Here is a 12,075-nt window from a genome sequence, read left to right on the forward strand (position 1 = left end):
CAAGAAGTTAGAACTCCAAGCCAGTGTGGGCTTGTGCTGCGTCTTTCATCTCATGGGGGTTTTCTTCTCCCCTGAGGAGAACTGTGTACTCCTGACACTCCCCAAACTAGGACTGCTCCAAAGCCCCGCTGGCTTTGGCGAGTTTATGATTTACAGTTTGCTCCTTCAAGCAGACAGCACCCAGACACTTGTCTGAACCAGGGGTGCTTTTGCAGTCAATAAAGTCAACTAGTTGTTTTCATTTCCTATGGATACTGTAACAAAGTTCCCCAAATTAAATATAAATTTACTACCTTATACCTCTGGAGGTCAGACATCTAAAATGAGTCTCACCGAGCTAAAAGCAAAGTGTTGGCAGAGCTGTATTTCTTTCTGGAAGCTCTAGGGGCGAATCCCTTTCCTTGCCTTTTCCCCTTTTTAGAGGCTGTCTGCATCCCTGGGTTCATGCCTCCTTCCTCCATCTTCAAAGTCAGCAACATTGCATCTCTCGGCGCATTCTTCCACGATCACCTATCCCTCTCATGCTCTTCTTCCGTTTCCCCCTTTTACTTTTAAGGACCCTTGTGATCATATTGGACCCACCCATATAACCCAGGATAATCTCCCTATTGCAGGTCCTTAAATTAATCACATCTGTAAAGTCACTTTTACCACGTAAAGTAAAATCATCATAAGTTCTGAGGATTAGAAGGTGGATATCTTTGGAAAGATTCTCCCTACCATACTGGTAAATTTTTCCCAGTCTCAAGAAACAGATAAAGAGTTTGTAGCTCCACCCTGCCAGTTCCTTTGAAGAGGCAGGGAATATAATAAGAAAGAACTGAGGATTGGAACACTGATTAAAAAACAAAAGGATCACGGTGATGGTTGACCAGGGCTTCCTGACCTGTACAGGCCTCTGCTATGGGGGTGATGGCCAGTCCTGGTGTCTGAGTGATTCCCTGGGCCCAGCACAGGGACCAACTTTCCAGAGCCCTGAAGACAAGGGGTAACATCCCAAAATATGGACTCATTTTCCACTCTACCTTCATTGGCCGAGCAGCTGCCAAGAACAAAGGCTGCATCTCCCAATACCTGGCAAACAAATGCAGTATTGCCTCATGAATTGATTGCTTCTCTGAGGTACCTACCAGTGTATTTGGGGAGAAGCTTCGAGAACAAGTTGAGGAGCGGCTGTCCTTCTATGAGACTGGAGAGATTCCACGAAAGAATCTGGATGTCATGAAGGAGGCAATGGTTCAGGCAGAGGAAGCGGCTGCTGAGATTACTAGGAAGCTGGAGAAACAGGAGAAGAAACGCTTGAAGAAGGAAAAGAAAAGGCTGGCTGCGATTGCCCTGGCGTCTTCAGAAAACAGCAGTAGTACCCCGGAGGAATGTGAGGAGACAAGTGAAAGACCCAAAAAGAAGAAAAAGCAAAAGCCCCAGGAGGCTCCTCAGGAGAATGGAATGGAAGACCCATCTGTCTCCTCCAAACCCAAAAAAAAGAAATCTTTTTCCAAGGAGGAGCTGGTCAGTAGTGATCTTGAAGAGACAGCTGGCAGTGGAAGTCTTCCCAAGAGGAAGGAATCTTTCCCCAAAGTGGAACCAGATAATGACCCTGAAGAGTCAGGAAACAAGAGGGTCCCCAAGAAAAAGAGGAAATTCTCTTCCAAGGAGGAGCCACTCAGCAGAGGACCTGAAGAGGCTGCTGCCAGCAAGAGCAGCAGCTCCAAGAAAAAGAAAAGCTCCGAAAGCTATTCCAGGAAAATTAGAATGGACATTTCCCTAGTAGGGCATAACTTACAGAGGTATTTCCCAACCCATCCCCTATAGCCCAGTAAAAATAAAAACAAAACAAAACAAAAAAATTTTTAAAAAAAACCAAAAGGAGTGGCAGAATCCTAATGGCAATGAATCCCGTTCTCCAACATGTCAGCCACTGCTGTCAATAAAAGCCACCTGTGAAAACACTTCAGGCCCTGAGAAAGCTATGTTAAATACCAGATTGGAGTAATGTGAAGTCTCTGGTATTTGTTAACAACAAATTTGGGGTACTCAGAGGTACATTTCAAAGACATTTGTGTCAGGAATTGTTTCAGCTGCAAATAAAGAATAACCACATACCAGTGGCTTAAGCAATAAAGACATTTAATTATTTCATGTAACAGAAGCTTAGAGTAGGTGGGTCCAACATGGGGGCAGCAACTGAGGGTCAGCAAGGACCTAGGGTCTGTCCATCTTTCTGCTCTGCCTTTCTTAGTAGATCAGTAATGTCTCCCCTCATGGTGGTAAGATGGCTGCCACATTCCAAGAATCATGTCTTCCCAAAATGCCATCCCAAGCACAAAGGGCAAGCATGTGGAGGAGGACTGTTTCTCCTCTTGCTACTCTCTCTTTTATCAGACAGGAAACATTTCCCAGGACTTCACTGGCCATTCAGGTCACTGGTATTCCCTGGCAAAGAGGAATGGGATTCTATGATTAGCATAGATCAATCAGAAGTTGTCCTCTGTGTGTGTGTGTGTGTGGGAATATTGACACTTCAAGTAGAGTTGGGGCTCTGCTAAAAGAGAAGAAGTGGAATGGCTATTGGGTAGGCAATCAACAGTGTCTGCCATATAAACATTAAGTGTTATCTATTTTTTTAAATAGATCTTTACTGGAGTATAACTGCTTCACAATACTGTGTTAGTTTCTGTTGAACAACAAAGTGAATCAGCCATATGCATACATATGTCCCCATATCCCCTCCCTCTTGAGCCTCCCTCCCATACTCCTTATCCCACCCCTCTAGGTCATCACAAAGCACTGAGCTAATCTCCTTGTGCTATGCTGCTGCTTCCCACTAGCTATTTTACATTCCATAGTGTATATATGTCGATGTTACTCTCACTTCGCCCCAGCTTCCCCCTCCCACCCCATGTCCTCAAGTCCATTCTCTATGTCTACATCTTTATTCCTGCCCTGCAGGAATGGATCATCAGTACAAACTTTTTTCAGATTCCATATATATGTGTTAGCATATGATATTTGTTTTTCTCTTTCTGAATTACTTCACTCTGTATGACAGACTCTAGTTTCATCCACCTCACTACAAATAACTCAATTTCATTTCTTTTTATGGCTGAGTAATATTCCATTGTATATATGTGCCGCATCTTCTTTATCCATTCATCTGTCGATGGACATTTAGGTTGGTTCCATGTCCAGGCTATTGTAAATAGTGCTGCAGTGAACATTGTGGTACATGTCTCTTATTGAATTATGGTTTTCTCAGGGCATATGCCCAGTAGTGGGGTTGCTGGGTCATATGGTAGTTCTGTTTTAGTTTTTAAGGAACCTCCATATTGTTTTCCACAGTGGTTGTATTTTTTTTTTCCCCCAGTGGTTGTATTTTTAACATGTTAATGTATAAATAGATAGATCTCCATTCAAAATATGGCAAGCTTTATGCTCAGATCTGAGATATTTATCAGACTAATCCTCTCATCAACTGGATCAGAACAATTTTAGTTCAAATATACAGAGTTACTCTAAATTTATCTGATTTTATGTTAAAAGAGGGGCATTAAACTTTGTATTCATGGACAAATTCCCATGGAGTAATCATCCATTAAAAAGTTATTTATTGAGTACCTACCATATCCCTGGCACAGTGGCTAAGCACCAGGACTAAGATATAGTTCCTCTTCTCGGGTGATTATAATTAGGATGGTTACGTGTTATTACAGGTACAAGTACATGAGACCAGGGCATGTGTCTAGGGAGAGCCCTATCTTGGCGTTAGGGAGAGTTTTGGAAGATGTGACATTTAAAGAGATCTGAAGGACAAATGGAGTAGTCAGATGATGCATGGGATGCGGACTAGGCTATGGGCTGAGAAGAGGATGAGGGAGTGCTCCAGGCAGAGGAATCAGCTGTGCAAAGACCTGGAGGTAAGAGCACTCAAGAAAATTTTGAAAATAAATATAATTCACTATGGCAGGAGCAGAGTGTGATTGGTGGTGTGAGAAGAGGGATAGGCTGGGGTCACATCATGAATTTAGACTCTATCTCAAGGACAATGGGGAGTAACATAATCAGATTTGCATGTTAGAAATCCAGGTACCAGGTGGAAAATGGATTAGAGAGGATCAGTGGTAGTTTGCATTATTGGCCCCAGGGCTTACTTCCTCCTGCATCCACACCCTTGCCATTGCCTCCCAGTGAACTGAGTGTGCTTCTCCACCTCTTGACTTTGGGCCAGGCCATATGATCTGTTTTGACCAGTAGCACGTTGTAGAAGTAACCATGTGCCATTTCTAAGCCTAGGCATTAAGAAGCCTTGGGTGTTTCCACTTGTCCTCTTGTACCTCTGTCTTTGCCCAGGCCCATAGGGCCCAGGAGGAAGATGGGAGACAAATGGAGCAGAGCCAACCCAGCTGCTGCAGCCTGAAGCACAGCCAGCCCAGCTGCCCCACAAACTCATGAGAGAAATAACTCTTTGTTTTTACGAGATGTTGAAGTTTTCAGTATGCAGTATTATTGTGACTATTGCTGAGAGAGTCACACTAGAAGCAGAGTGATGTATTAGGAGACTATTGTAGCTGTCAGGTGAAGGCTTATGGTCACTGGAACCAAGATGATGAGGGAGGAGATGGAGAAGAACAGAGAGATTCAAAAGAGACTTAGAAAACAGAATGCCATGACACAGTAGCTTAGAGAGAGGAATTAGTTTAGAATGTCTCCTGTGGTTCTTCCTTGGGTAACTATTCACTGAGATGGGAATATAGGGGGAAGATGATGTGCTTAGTTACACTGAATTTGAGGCACCTGTGAGATGTCCAAGGGGAGTGGTCCAGTAAACATGGGGTCTAGAACTTGAGTGAGGTCTCAGCTGGGCCATAATGCACACATACGTGGGTCTGGATAGGGACCCTAGGGGGAGAGTATAGAGCAAGAAGAATGTGAAGGGTAGAACTTCGAAGAGGCCAGCATTCGAGGACAAATGAACAAGAGTCCTCAGAGAAAAGCAGCCAAGAGAAGGAGAAACATCCAGGGGAGGGTAGTGTCCTGGGAGCAAAGAATGAGAGGGCTCTACAAAGGAGGGTGTGGTCAATTGTGCAGAAAACTGGTGAGGGAAGAGGCAAAGAGTTTATAAGGAACCATAAAGATTTACCTAATTTACAAACAAAGAAAGGAAAGAGATTTTTGCCCAAGAAATTTCAGACAGTCCCACAGTAGATGAGTCAATAAAGCCCTAACCACAAGAACAGATGCTGAGACTCACTGAGATGTTCAGAAAACGAGCAAAAGCACGATCCAGGGCCTTTTGAGTCATTGTTTTTCCCGGTCCCTCTGGGTGAGTGGGTGCCTTTGAGCAGAACCTTGCCTTACCAGCAGCAGATTACTGTGTCATCCAGACCACTCCACCCAGAGGCCCTGGCAACCCTGATAAGTCCGTGAGAAGCAGCGTCTGTCAGTGCCAGGGCCGGCCAAGCCCCTCTGACTCATTTCCCATTGACCCAGGTGAACTTTCTGAGTTCCCTGGAGGCCTCTTATGGATCCAGCCTGGCTTCTGCTGGGATCCAGGATGGCTCCTGCTTTCAACAGCACAGCCGGCTCTCTTCCCCTGTGTTCTGAGTTCCGTAGACCAGCTGCTGGCTGAAATATCGATACCCCTTCCACGGTGTTCCAGGAGAGGCGCTGGAGAGGGCGTGAGACGTGAGTCTGTAGAGGAATGGGATGCTAGCACAAACACACGCGGCCACCCAGCCCAGCACAGGACTTGCAAGCTCTGGAGGAGCAATTACCACATTTATGGCCTCGGCGATTGCTCAGTTTGGGGAATGCCAGCTACTTGAAGTTTGTTTTCCTGTTCAATTGAAACTGACATTTCCCCAAGACTGGATTACTTTGAAATCCAGAAATTGCAGCTCAGATAGTTCATAAATTTATTTCTGTTCCACCTTGTAGCAGTTATTACAAAGACTGATCAGCCGAAGAATATGGGCTTTCTGCTTTTTATTTCCTGTTTTATTGCAGTCACCTTTTAAGATAGGGTGGTGTGGTTAGCGGGGTGCAGGTGGCTCACAGGCAGCGGGAAAGAGTGGAACTGAGTAGAGAGAGGCGTCCTCTCACTCTCATGGACTCCATCTGCTGCCTACTCTACCCAGCCCCCTGGAGGAAGGGTCTGGAGAAAGATATCAAGTGTCTTGGGAGGAAGGTGCAGAAGGGGATGAGTTAGGAGGTACCAGAAACCCCCCCACCATGCTGGAGGTAAACCCAGAAGAACTCGAGTGGGGCAGCCGTTCTCTCCTCCTCCGCCCCCTGCAGCCACCTTTGGGGCAGGTATAGAGAGGGTCTTTGGTCAGAGGGAAGAGATTATAACCCCAGACTTCTGGAGAGGTCTTCTGGGACTTCAGGTGACTGACAGCCATCAGTCCTTGTGTGAGTGTGTTGGGTGTGTGGATGAGACAGAAAGAGAGATTTGTTATATAAACATTTTCCTACTAGAGGTAGACCCTAGGTAAGGGCCTAGGAGCTCACCAATAAATTGTCCCTGTCCTCCAGAAGCTCCTAGTCCTGTGGGGTCACTGAGCTGAGAGCCAGGACGGGTGGGCCCAGGTGCGGGGGAGCACTATGGAGAGCTTCCTGGAGGAAGCGGAGGCTTCTGCTTGGAAGGCCCTTTGATGCGAGATAATTGCCTTCTAAGTGGTTAGACCCGGGATCCTGAAACAAGAAGGGAGGCAGGTTGCGGGGCAGAAGCCCACTCCAAGAGTGACAGCTGTGCTTTTGACCGTTAGCAGGGCGTGAAGAGTCCTCCCACTTGATATCCAGGCTCTGTCATTTGCTAGCTCTCTGGCCTTAACCTTTTTGTGTCTCTGTTTCTTTATTTGTAAAAAGGGGGCAAAAATGGCTTCCCTCATAAGCTTGCTGAGAGGATACAATGAGAAAATCCATGCATCATTTGAAGATGGTGCCTGCACACGGGCGCTTAGTGCAGCTCTGTTAATGGGGCAGGCCCTGACTTTGTGAATTTCAGAGGCGACAAGGAGGGTGAGGAACAGCCAGGGCCTGTACCTTTGTTCCTCGGGCCCTGTTCATGCAGAATAGAGGGCTGACCCAGTCATAATCAGCCTGAGAGTTAACTGACAACTTATTTTAAATGAGCAAAGGAGAGCAAAGTTTTTCTTCATCTATCACATGTCTTATTATCATCCTCACTTATTCCCTTGTGAAATAAATGGCTAGGAGCACAGTCTACCCTTCCTAACTGGGAGAATGAAATCTCAAGGTGCTTAACTTGTCTGAAATCCCGCATTGAGATTATTAAAGGGTAGGGGTCTGAACTCTGATCTTCTAAACTACAGGCCCAGGCCTCCTAATCAGTCACGTTGCCCCCTGTCATCTGGTACCCAGCAAAACCTGCTCACACAGGTGGAATGATTTCATCAAGTAAGCCATGCTCAGAAACAGAAAATGTCACCTTAGATGTTTTCTTGGATGTTTGATTTTAATATCAAAGCTAGTTCTGACCATAACGAGCAAATACTAAGCGATTGATTCTCTTAGGTTTCTCTGACAGCAAAGAATGGAGACTGAGAAGCAAGAAAGGGTCAGCAGAAGGGGACAGCACCAGGTGACTATTACTGGTTTGAGTAGGGACTTGACTTTGCACTGTAACTCTGCTTGGCTATTCATCCAAAGGAAAATTGTGGCTTATAATTACAGAAAACCAGTACCTGGAATTATTAATACTAGCAAAAAAAGTTGTTTGCACAGCAAGTAATGTGTGATAATGTTTGGTAATTGATAGTCATTTCTATTATTTAAACACTAATTAATTCTTGTACTAAGCAATGTATTGACTTTACTTAGGGTGTTATGGCAGCCCTCCTAGCTTAAAATAATCCCTTACTGTTTTCTTTAGATAATTAAAATGCACTGCTTATTTGTTCTATTTGTGGATATTGATAGGACTGAACCTTCTGGGAGGGCTTTATGGGCAGTTTAGGCAAAAGCGACCACATGTAAGATCTGGTCCTTCTAAGGAGCCAGCCTGATACTTTTCTTACCAGGAGAATTCCCAGAACATCCCTTAGTAATCTGTCCACACAGTTCCCGTGTTTTTGGCTTTACTTGACCTAACTGTGAAATGAGAAGAGGCAAACCTGTGAATGCAGCTGCCATTCTGCAGCAATGACCCAGCAGGTTTGGGTCTGACAAGTTGCAGGGGAAAGTCCCTCCACCTCTCCAGGCCTGTGGGCTTCCTCTCTAGGCCTGTAAAATGAGGGAGAGGGAAGTGGTCATCCTTACAAGTTCTCAGGGCTCTAAACTGAATGAGTTAACAGAATCAGTGACTATGCTTTTTCTTGCAGGTGCAGTGAAGGCTCTGACTGCTGGAAAGAGAAAAAAACACAAAAAAATTAATGGACCAGTGTCACTCAAGGATTCACAGGCAACAAACATGAGCTATCTGTTCCTGTTTAGTATCTCTGCATCTTCCTGAAGGCTGAGTTTTACTATTTGACTCCTTCTATCCCTTTAAATAGCAGGCTGCACATAAAATAAAATCTACTGAACCTCAGCTGAGGCTCTAGGCTGAGGTCTTATATGAGATATTCCAGAGTATTTTTCCAAGTATATTTATAAGATGGGAGTCTTTACATTCCATTTATTGGGCATATTAATTTTGTTTTTGTTTTCTTCTTAGCAAGAGAGACAAAAGCTCTCTTATAAGCTGTCAGTTCTCACCTCACAAGGTCAGGGCTGAAAGCCCCATGTAGGAAAAAAATCAACTCCAGAATGCAAATATGTTGTATTGCTACTGCCAGCTTGTGGTTGTGCAGGTCAGTTGGTTTCAGCAACCTTGGGAGATCAAGATCATGGATTAGCATTTCTTATAATTCCATTAACTTTGTTCAGTTCCATGGCTTCATATCACAGTCCTGGCTCTACCCAGCTATATGCAAATATTTGTTGCTGGTTGTAAGAAGCGTTTGCTCTGAACTGAAGCTTAGTGCTGGATTCTTGTTACCTGTGGATGCCCCCTTTTCTCCATCTTGGACCAACCAATGCTGAGCCCTTTCCTGAATCACGGCTGGAAAGGTTAAGTTTCTTGGCACAAGAAGTCTTGTCTGCTTGGTTGAATTTTGACTTTCAGATGGTATTCTCCAGCTCAATGGCTGTCCCATCATCCTACTGAACAGTTCTAATGTCAGGCCTATGCCTTCCCCCAAATTCATTTGACCCACCTTGAGTAAGGTGTCATGAGCCTTGTTAACCTGTCCTGAGATACAATCACAGATAACACCTCTTGGGATACTACACAACATTTGGAAGAGGTCAAACAAGGAAACATGGCTACTTTTTAAAAAGAAACTTATCAGGGAACCAAAGGGCTACTACCCCCAACATTGACTTTGGACTTTCCCTCTGCTGGAATTCATTAGGAAAAAATATGGATAAAAACAGCTAAACTATTTTTTTAATAAAAAAATAGTGAGGAGGGACATGGCCTAGACATTAAAATATAATATTAATCTGAAATAAATAAGCATTTTGGTATGATCACAGAAATAACATATCAAGAAGAAATAACTTAGATATAGAGCTTGATATTTACAATTGAGCTATAATAAAGGAAGAATTACAAATTGAATAAATGGATTTGGAGGAGAAAAATAATTAACTTAGATATTAAGTTAATAAGTAGGATATTACAAAATAATTTTCAAATAGATGATATGGGTAAGACAGGTATATATACAAAATGAAACTTAAAATCTCATAAGAAATTGTAAAGATATTTTTATTTAACATCTACATGGCAAAGGACTTTTTAAGCGTTGAAAACAATGGGTGAAGATCAAACAGATTTGACTAAATAAAAATTGAAAACATCTGTATATTTAAAGTGTTCATATTCAAAGACAAACTATGAGAAAATGGTTACCAGGGAGGGATTGTGGGAAGATAACAGTGACAGCAGCATGGTTTTTAAATCTCCCAGAATTTCCACATAAAAATAGAGTAGCTAGATAGCAAAAAATTAAAAATCCATCAACAACATTTACAACAAGGTTAAGTGAAGAGGTATCCTCCAAATCCCAACATAGAAGCAGGTGGGTCAGACCACCAATAGCTTCAAGATCTTCAAAGTACCAGCATGTGTAGCAGAGGAAGCTGGGGAGGGGGGGCGATCTGACAGTGTGGCAGGCTGACTTGAGGACAGCAGATAAACCTAGGAGGGGTTTTGCCCAATCCAATAGTGGCGAATGAGTACAAGAAGCTCCGTGAGGAGGTCTTAAGGGGCCCCAGAGCAGTCTTTTTTTTTTTTTTTTTAACATCTTTATTGGAGTATAATTGCTTTACAATGGTGTGTTAGTTTCTGCTTTATAACAAAGTGAATCAGTTATACATATACATATGTTCCCATATCTCTTCCCTCTTGCATCTCCCTCCCTCCCACCCTCCCTATCCCACACCTCTAGGTGGTCACAAAGCACAGAGCTGATCTCCCTGTGCTATGCGGTTGCTTCCCACTAGCTATCTATTTTACATTTGGTAGTGTATATATGTCCATGCGACTCTCTCACTTTGTCACATCTTACCCTTCCCCCTCCCCATATCCTCAAGTACATTCTTTAGTAGGTCTGTGTCTTTATTCCCGTCTTGCCACTAGGTTCTTCATGACCTTTTTTTTTGTTTCCTTAGATTCCATATATATGTGTTAGCATACTGTATTTGTTTGTCTCTTTCTGACTTACTTCACTCTGTATGACAGACTCTAACTCCATCCACCTCACTACAAATAACTCCATTTCGTTTCTTTTTATGGCTGAGTAATATTCCATTGTATATATGTGCCACATCTTCTTTATCCATTCATCCGATGATGGACACTTAGGTTGCTTCCATGTCCTGGCTATTGTAAATAGAGCTGCAATGAACATTTTGGTACATGACTCTTTTTGAATTATGGTTTTCTCAGGGTATATGCCCAGTACTGGGATTGCTGGGTAGTATGGTAGTTCTATTTTTAGTTTTTTAAGGAACCTCCATACTGTTCTCCATAGTGGCTGTATCAATTTACATTCCCACCAACAGTGCAAGAGTGTTCCCTTTTCTCCACACCCTCTCCAGCATTTATTTCTAGATTTTTTGATGATGGCCATTCTGACCGGTGTGAGATGATATCTCATTGTAGTTTTGATTTGCATTTCTCTAATGATTAATGATGTTGAGCATTCTTTCATGTGTCTGTTGGCAATCTGTATATCTTCTTTGGAGAAATGTCTGTTTAGGTCTTCTGCCCATTTTTGGATTGGGTTGTTCGTTTTTTTGTTATTGAGCTGCATGAGCTGCTTGTAAATCTTGGAGATTAATCCTTTGTCAGTTGCTTCATTTGCAAATACTTTCTCCCATTCTGATGGTTGTCTTTTGGTCTTGTTTATGGTTTCCTTTGCTGTGCAAAAGCTTTTAAGTTTCATTAGGTCCCATTTGTTTATTTGTGTTCTTATTTCCATTTCTCTGGGAGCTGGGTCAAAAAGAATCTTGCTGTGATGTATGTCATAGAGTGTTTTTCCTATGTTTTCCTCTAAGAGTTTGATAGTGTCTGGCCTTACACTTAGGTCTTTAATCCATTTTGAGTTTATTTTTGTGCATGGTGTCAGGGAGTGTTCTAATTTCATACTTTTACATGTATCTGTCCAATTTTCCCAGCACCACTTATTGAAGAGGCTGTCTTTTCTCCACTGTATATGCTTGCCTCCTTTATCAAAGATAAGGTGACCATATGTGCGTGGGTTTATCTCTGGGCTTTCTATCCTGTTCCATTGATCTATATTTCTGTTTTTGTGCCAGTACCAAACTGTCTTGATTACTGTAGCTTTGTAATATAGTCTGAAGTCAGGGAGCCTGATTCCCCCAGCTCCATTTTTCGTTCTCAAGATTGCTTTGGCTATTCGGGGTCTTTTGTGTCTCCATACAAATTGTGAAATTTTTTGTTCTAGTTCTGTGAAAAATGCCAGTGGTAGTTTGATAGGGATTGCATTGAATCTGTAGATTGCTTTGGGTAGTAGAGTCATTTTCACAATGTTGATTCTTCCAATC

At 43.0% G+C, this 12,075-nt stretch overlaps 1 long non-coding RNA gene and 1 other non-coding gene across 2 annotated transcripts; both read left to right on the plus strand.

The window, feature by feature from the left end:
* Window positions 1-853: 853 nt before the first annotated feature.
* On the plus strand, window positions 854-939 carry LOC118891555. Its single transcript, XR_005019111.1, has one exon. It is a non-coding gene; the product is annotated as a small nucleolar RNA SNORD86 (small nucleolar RNA).
* Window positions 940-5,527: 4,588 nt separating this feature from the next.
* Window positions 5,528-8,522, plus strand: LOC118889544. Its single transcript, XR_005018566.1, has 3 exons — window positions 5,528-5,682; window positions 7,534-7,600; window positions 8,340-8,522. It is a non-coding gene; the product is annotated as an uncharacterized LOC118889544 (long non-coding RNA).
* The last annotated feature ends 3,553 nt before the right edge of the window (window positions 8,523-12,075 follow it).

This window comes from Balaenoptera musculus, chromosome 2 (assembly GCF_009873245.2).
Source record: "Balaenoptera musculus isolate JJ_BM4_2016_0621 chromosome 2, mBalMus1.pri.v3, whole genome shotgun sequence".
Classification (NCBI taxonomy): domain Eukaryota; kingdom Metazoa; phylum Chordata; class Mammalia; order Artiodactyla; family Balaenopteridae; genus Balaenoptera; species Balaenoptera musculus.